The sequence below is a fragment of the Balaenoptera borealis genome, assembly GCF_965194805.1.
Source record: "Balaenoptera borealis genome assembly, chromosome: 15".
NCBI lineage: Eukaryota > Metazoa > Chordata > Mammalia > Artiodactyla > Balaenopteridae > Balaenoptera > Balaenoptera borealis.
In genome coordinates, this window is record NC_138871.1 from 87,486,911 (window position 1) to 87,494,985 (window position 8,075).

Consider the following 8,075-nt stretch of genomic DNA (forward strand, 5'->3'; position numbering starts at 1 on the left):
GCCCGGCGCGCAGCGCCCCCTGCCGCCCGCCCGCCGCGCCCGCCGCCGCGCCCCGCCCCGCCCTCGGCCGCGCAGGCCCGCGGGGACACCCGGTGCCCGAGGACCACCCGGACCTCACGCCGCCAAGAGGAGCACGGGGCGCGTCGTCCGGAGGCAGCCAGAAGACTGCCCCAGATGCCCATGCGCCGGGGAGAAACGATCAGCAAGACGGGAGAGAAATGGGTGACCCCAAAACACTCTTAGCCGGGTGATAGAAAGAGCACTGCCTCAGAGCAGATCGGGGCTCCCAGAACCTGGGCTTGATGCCCCGGCGTGTGGGGACCTTGAGATGAAGGCTGAGGGCCTTTCCACGCCAGCGTCACGTGAAATGTCTTTGCCTCCCACTACCTGATTGCTTGGACGGACGGAGAAGAGGAGGCAACTTGTCTGGTCCTTCCTTCTGGGGATTCCCGAGATCCAGGCACAGCAGTTTATTTCCTATTCTTGGGGTTTCTAGCTTGCTAGAGCCAAAGATCTTTGAAGGTAGAATTTTCCTGTAAGATTTCTCTTTGCCACTCCCTCTAGTAGCTGGAAGTTGCACCAGTGCTAAATTATATGTCTCAGGCATGCGTATCTGAACAAAACCTATTGGTGCCTATGAAAGAATGCCTCCTTCAATAGACAGACTCTTTTCTCCAGAAGTATGGGAAAACCCACCACCATAGCTTTCTTCAACACGAATTCTAATGCCATCACCTACGGGCCCAGTGACCTTAAGCAAGTTACTTAACTTCTCTGTGCTTTGATTTTCTTATCTGAAAAATACAGATGGTCATCGAGATCTTGGCAGGGGTTAAATACGGCAAATATGCATAGAGCAATCTCAACATAACTGGAAAATTGTAAGGATTCCATAGTCCTTAGCTGTTATTTGTCTCATTTTCCCCCAAACTACAAGACTCTTAACTATCTTGACACTGCATCATTTGCCTTCCTCTACGACATAACCATCTTTTTAAAAATAATAATCATAATCATAATAAATCTTCTCATCTACATTGAGAAGTTATTCTGGTAAACATTTTTCCTCCCCAAATATGAATGAGCACTTCTGATGTCTTTGTCTAATTCTTTGTACAAATGTCATCTTTCAAGGAAAAGGCACAATGGGAAGAATTCCAACAATACTTGGTTACTCCAGCCTCTCACCAGAAGATGAAAATGATTCTGCATAAAGGCCTGAGCGTCACAGAAAATATATTCACCCCTTCTATACACTGGTTGTGGTACCAGGAATGTACTGGTGTGATACTGCTTATGAATGAATGATTAAATGAATGAAAGGATGACAGCAAATAGCAGGGAGGAGGATGAATGGGGCCATACTGAGATGCAGATGTTTGTATGGTTAGCAGGGGCATGGGAATGGGGATGGGGGGAGGGCTGGCAGGAAGAGGGCTGAGGTGCAAAGCCAACTTCTTACCCAACTGAGCCACTGGGTCCTTAAGCAGTGACGTGTGTGTGTGTGTGTGTGTGTGTGTGTGTGTGTGTGTGTGTGACTTCATTCCCATGTTTGTTTGTCTTTGTTAACATCACTTTTGTTGGGGAGATGGGGAAAGAGGACACCATCGTTGACAATACAGTTTGCAGCAGGCCATACACTGCATCTCAAATGTCGTTTTCCTCTGTGAAGTCTTCCCAATCCATCACTGCTTTCCCCATCTCCAGGAGTCTGAAGTTGTATAATAGTTTGTCTCAATGCTGATCATGGCATCTCTTAGACTTCATGCTTTGGATATTTACTGCCTGATTTTATTAGGTCGTGAGATTCTGTAGAACAGCAATGAAGTAATTTTGTATGGAATTTCCCAGAGGGCCTTGAGCATAGTAAGTGCTCAATAAATAAAGACTAGAGTCATTTGCTCTGAGCTGTGCCACTGAGCAACCTTCCTGGTTCTCTCCAATGTCTCTCAAGGTCACGTCCACCCATCACTGGTTGGTTTTCTGTCCGACTGACCCTCTGCACAGGTCACGGCTCTCAACCGTCTCACCCAGAGGTTTGTCAGGTCAAGATCACTTTAAAAAATACCCTTTGTTGCTAAGCGTTTGTGCCTGTGGGCAATGTGACTCATCATTCACTCTCTGAACAAGCCCCTTTTTGATTACCTACTAAGGGCAAGATTCTTGTGCTAGATGGTTACAGGCCAGGGAATCAGTGCCACAGTAAATAAATGGTCCAGAGGCTGGAGAAATGGAAGTCTGTTATGAAGTTCCTCCTTTACATAGAAAATTGAGCGAAGCTCAAGATTCACACTGGTGGCTTAAAATAGAACATTTTTAGACAGTGGAGTTTGTATGAATTCATAATCACACATTCTGAAAGTATAGAAAATTCACATTTCTTTAATTTTTAAAATTAACTTAAATTCAATTCCTTATTTCTAGAGTAGCAAGCAATCAAAATGTCAGTTGTTGTTCTACTTCTCTCTCCCTAGAGGTGAAAGGAATCTGGGGGATTTTACAGTGCTGAGATATGGGATGTAACCTGTCATCTTCAGCCCATCACGCTGTCCATCGAGCAGTCCCTTCTCCATGCCCTGCAGTCCCTTGCAAGCAGGCTGTGCTCAGCTTCTCTCCCAGGTACACGGGAAGCTGAGAGGTTCCCCACCTCCCAGGGCGATGCCAAGTCTCTGCCGCTCTCAGGGCCTCTTGGGAAAGCTTTCCTTGTCCAGCCCCTGCCTCCCTTCCCACAAAGACCCCCTCTCTTTCCTTCCCAGCCTAGATGTCCCAAATAATCTCCTCCGCAGGTGGAGCGTTGCATAAGGAACCCAGAGAGGCTGTCTTCAGGCAGCTCTGCCTTCTGCCGTACAAAGACCCCTGGAGCTAGAAAAAATGCAAGGCTCCGGGTATTTTCCCAGAACACGTGGAGAGAAAATGCAAAAAAAGCAAAACTACCTTACCGTCACAATAAAGTGTGTGGTCAAAACAACAAAGCATGATAGCTTAAGGAAGAAAAACAGAACTTCAGGAAAGAAAGTACAAGCGAAGGGGAAATTCATCCTTGCAATCACTTAACAACAGCACTGCTAGGGGTGAACTGTGTCCCCCAAATTCATAGGTTGAAGTTCTAACCTCCACCACCTCCTGATATGACCCTATATGGAAATAGGGTTGTTGCCGATGAAGTCGTACTGGAGAAGAGTAGGCCCTAATCCAATACAACTGGTGTCCTCATAGAAAGGGTAAATTTCGAGACAGGCACACAGGGAGGACACCATGGGAACGTGAAGGCAGAGATGAGGTGATGCCTCCACAAACTAAGCAAAGATTCCAGCTAAGCCCCAGAAGCTAGGAGAAGGCCTGCAACAGATTCTCCCTCAGCCCTCAGGAAGAACCCACCTTGCCGGTCCCTTAATCTCAGACTTCTAGCCTCCAAAACTGTGAGAAAATAAATTTCTTTTCTTTAAGCCACTCAGCCCATAGTATTTTGTTTCAGCAGCCCTAGCAAATTAACACAAGCAGCTAGAAAGTGCCCATGTGTGACTACGATTTAGAGAATAATTTCATAACAAATATAAAAATGTCATACCAAGGTGATAAAGTACATGCTAATAAGCAAGAAGGTTACCATGTTAAACAAAAAGTAAAGATATTTTTCTGGCATCCTCTCAGAAAGTAAAGGCATTTTCTGTCTTGTTCACCACTAACCCCAGCACAGTAAGAACAAGTTCTGGGCACTTAATAAATATTTGTAGAAAAAAACAGATGAATCTTGTCTTCCAGGACTCTCTGCTACCTTGTACTTCTATATGGCTCAGATGCAAAGGCCACAGGTTCTACACAGACATTTAGACCAGAGAGAAAGTTTAATCTCATCTTTTCTTTTCACACATAGAAACACTGAGGTTTTAAGTGGCCCTTGAAGGTCCCAAGATCACTGCCAGTTAGTGACACCCACGGTACTACTACTCAAGATTCTCAGCTGATTCAGTTATTTTCACGTTTTATTATATTGCTTTTCTAGAACAATCAATAGGATATGACCCTTGTGACTTGACAGAATTTTAAAAGGCTTTTCCAGTTCTGAAGGAATGACTAAGTTATATTCAACATTAGATGGACTTAATTGTGGGCAGACATTTGATGCTCGCTAAATATCTATGTGCTTCCCCACATCTCCCAGCCCCTTGCAGGTAGGAGGGGGCATGTGGCTCATTTTGTTCACCAGACTGTGCGCAGGACTGTCACTTCTGAGCTGAGGCAGAGAGAAGAACTTAAAGACCTCTAACTGGCCCGGCCTGTCCCCATCACAGTAAGCACACAGCCACCTAGTGAGACGGTTGGACCCTACAGTGAAATCAGTCTGGGTCCCTGGGTTACCTCCTGTTAGGTAATTCTTCTGGTAATTCCCAGAAGAATGTACACTTGCATGTGTTAAGCTATGGAAACCTAGTCTACACTTACTAATGCCTTCGTTCTAGATTTGCTGTCAAGTCACAGTAATTCACTGTGGGTCTTAAGGAGAGTCAATGTGCAGTACCAGCTAAGTAGAATGAGTCATCAAGTCTTAGACATGAGAGCACGTTTGAGGCAGGTGGCCAGGAGCCAGAGAATATGGGAACCTGGAAGGAATGGAGGTATCAGAGAGGCAGAAAGGCAACACCGTGAGGAAATCAGGCGAGAATCAGGACAGAGACTGTGGTGCCCGGAGCTCATTCCTCATGCGTGTGGCCACGTGGTATAATGTCTTAAAGGTTTACAATAAAGGCTGAGAGAGGAACAGGACATGGAGCTCCGCCCACTGGACAGGGTTTGGGTGAGATGTGACAGGTCGATGCTGTAGTGCCTTGCACAGACCCGCCTATAGAACCTGCGTTCTTCCATCCTAACATGGAACCATGGTTCCAGGCAGCGCTCACTCCCCAAGCTGCCTGGAGTGAGGGGGTGTCGACAGCTCACTTCCTGGGAATTCTCCTCTGCCAAAGGAAGCTGCCTCACCCAGATGTCTGGAGGCAGTGCTTCCATTCATCGGTCCATTGGGAGTTAAACGCCTGCTCAGCTGCATGAATTTGGAACGTTCCTGAAGGGTCCCAGCCACGTCCCATCAGCTGAAGCTCTACCGCAACCGCCTCCCAGGGCCTCTGCTCCCCACTCCCTGCGAGAGCCATTGGGAGAGCATCCCCTGCCAGGAAACTTCCATGTCAGAGCCTGCTTCCCAGAGAGCTGACCCGGACATAGTGAACAGCAGGAAGAGCCCCAGCACAGACACAGAGGGCAGAACCGGGACACATCAGGTGGGGTCATCTGGTTGGGCGAGGCAGTGGGTTTGTCTACCAGAAATGAGGGTGGAGGGTGGGTCCTGGGCGGCCAGGATCCACGGGGCCTTGGGTACCACCTGTGGATGGACAGTTCTGGGGGACCATGGGAGTAAGAATAGAACTGGGGCTGCAAAGACCCTTTCTGGACCTAAACAGACCTGGAGACCCCTTTAGAGATTCTTGTTTCTGTTTGTTCCTAAGAACCATTTGATTTTTTTGTATTTAACTTTTATTCTGCTATGATTTTAAAGATACTTTATTTTAAGGAGATTATTCAATCTCCTTAAGTTCTCTAACCCCGGACAAGCTGGCAAACCTCTCCTAATATTTCAGACCTCAGTTCACTGCTGTTGCCTTTGGTGTCGTTAGGTCATCAGCCTTTGTGCCTGACCCGAGCTCTCACACTTTCCTCACTCTTGTGGTGTCCATGGCTCTGGCACCATGGTTCCATGTTAGGATGGAAGAATGCAGCTTCTTCTTCCTCCGTCCCCATCCTGCATGTGCATGAAGGTCTGTATCAACTCTCTGTCTTCCCCTTTCCTTCCTGTCCTATCTCATATCTGTGTATGAATGCTGGATACCAGGCTGTATTTCTGAGAACTTTTTCTTACCACAGGATCTCAGGGTAAGGCCACATCTCATTTCCCTGAAAGAAGATGCACAGTCAGGACATCTAATCATCAAGAGAAGGCTGCACAGACTCAAGCAAACAAACAAATAACAACCAAGTAATACCTGGAGTTGCTGAGTCTGGGTATCCCGGGGGGCGGAGAGAACACCCCCCTCCCAGAGCCTGGAGCCTGGGCGAGTCCTCCCCATTGTTACCAACCGGTGGTCTCTGCCTCGTGAGGGCAGCAGGAATTGCTTACCTGGCACGCAATCAGCCAGCACCTTGGTCTTGGACTTCCAGCCTCTGGAACTGTGAGAAATAAATGTCTGTTGTTTAAGGTGTATTATTATGGCCACCTGAGCTGACTGCAACAGGTCAGGTCAGTGCAAACAACACTTGAGTAAAGTGACATTTGTGTTATGATGGAAGGAGTGACGAGGTATCCCTTGTGAAAATGCACAGCTCCTGCTTCATACACACACACACACGCACACACACACATGTCTTGTAACTCCTCAGTAACAGCTTATGGGGAGGAATTCTTGGAAACTTATTACAACCCAAACTCCAGGAGAGAACTGATAGAAGTCAGTCTATTCAGACATGGAGCTAAGGGGGTTGAGGGTGAGAGATCATGATTTATAATAAGAAATACATATTTGGTCTTCATCCTCATTCCTGGTGCAGAGCTCCTAAAACCCTTGGACTTTCCTAAGTGATGCTGTTACTAGGTTCTTGGACTCTTTAATCACTAGAAATTGATTAGAGGCCAGATGAGGAATTGAGGCAAGGCTTTATTCGGACTCATGCTGCAGCAGGAGGGAGTGAAAAAAAGTAACAGGTTTCCTTGTTTGCTCCCCAGAGGGGGCGAGCTGGTCCCTTAAATGGGGGGGGGGGGGGGGATAGATGGGTCAGGCAGGAGGGGCGGCTTGGATGGTGTGCCCACCCCTTTGGTGGTGCTGTGTGCAGGGGGCATGTGCGGTCCCCTGCTTTTGCTCCCAGCACCTCAGAAGTGGCAGTTGGGTTTTAGCCTTTTTGTATCTTGTTCATAATTTGCCCCAGCTGCGCAAGTGCACAGTTACCTTTAGTCCTTGTAGTTTCTTTTTATTCCATTGCTGTAGGAGACATTTGTCCAGGTGCAAGCATTTAGGTAAGGGGGTCCCAGGTCCCAGGTCCCAGCCTATCTCAATGACATCAATACGGATGTCTTTTGCTACGCTACTGAGGGGACTTTGGGAAAGCCCCTAGGCCACCTCTGGTGGGGGGTAACTGCCAGGGCACCAACCATGTGATTAAGGGGTTAGAACTTTCAGTCCCACCCCCAGACCTCCAGAGGGGGAGTCCAATCACCAGTGGCTAATGATTTAACCAGTCATGCTACGTAATGAATCCTCCATAAAAACCCAAAGGGATGGAGTTCAGAGAGCCTCCAGGTTGGTGAACATGTGGAGACTGGGAGACACTGGTGCCCCTGGAGAGGGCATGTAAGCTCTGGGCCCTTTCCCCATACCTGGCCCCCTGCACCTCTTCCATCAGCTGTTCCTAAGCTATATCCCTTCACAGTAAACTGGTAATCTAATAAGTAAAATATTTCTCTGAATTCTGTGAGCTGGTCTAGCAAATTAATCCAATCCTAGGAGGGGGTCCTTGGAACCTTCAATATAGGTGGGCAGTCAGAAGCACAGGTGACAACCTGCAGTTGTGATTGGCGTCTGTGTTGGGGGGAGGGGTGGTGAGGGGCAGTCTTGTGGGACAGAGTCCTTAGCCTGTAGAATCTGATGCTACCACCAGGTAGAGAGTGTCAGACTTGAGTTGAATTGTAGGACATCCAGCTGGTGTGGGAGAATTGCTTGGTGGTGTGGAAAAACTCACACATGGGAATTAGGAGCAGAATCAGACAAGGATGGGACTTCCCTGGTGGTCCAGTGGGTAAGACGCCACGCTCCCAATGCAGGGGGCCCGGGTTCGATCCCTGGTCAGAGAACTAGATTTTGCAGAAGTCCATGTGCCGCAGTTGAAAGATCCCACGTGCCGCAAGGAAGATCCCAGAGTGCCACAGCTAAGACCCGGTGCAGCCTAAAAATAAAAGGAATGAGGCAAGGACCAGCCGAGATGGCCCCAAGTGAAAAAATAAATCACTTTTGGGCAGTTCCCCGGATCCTCCAGGA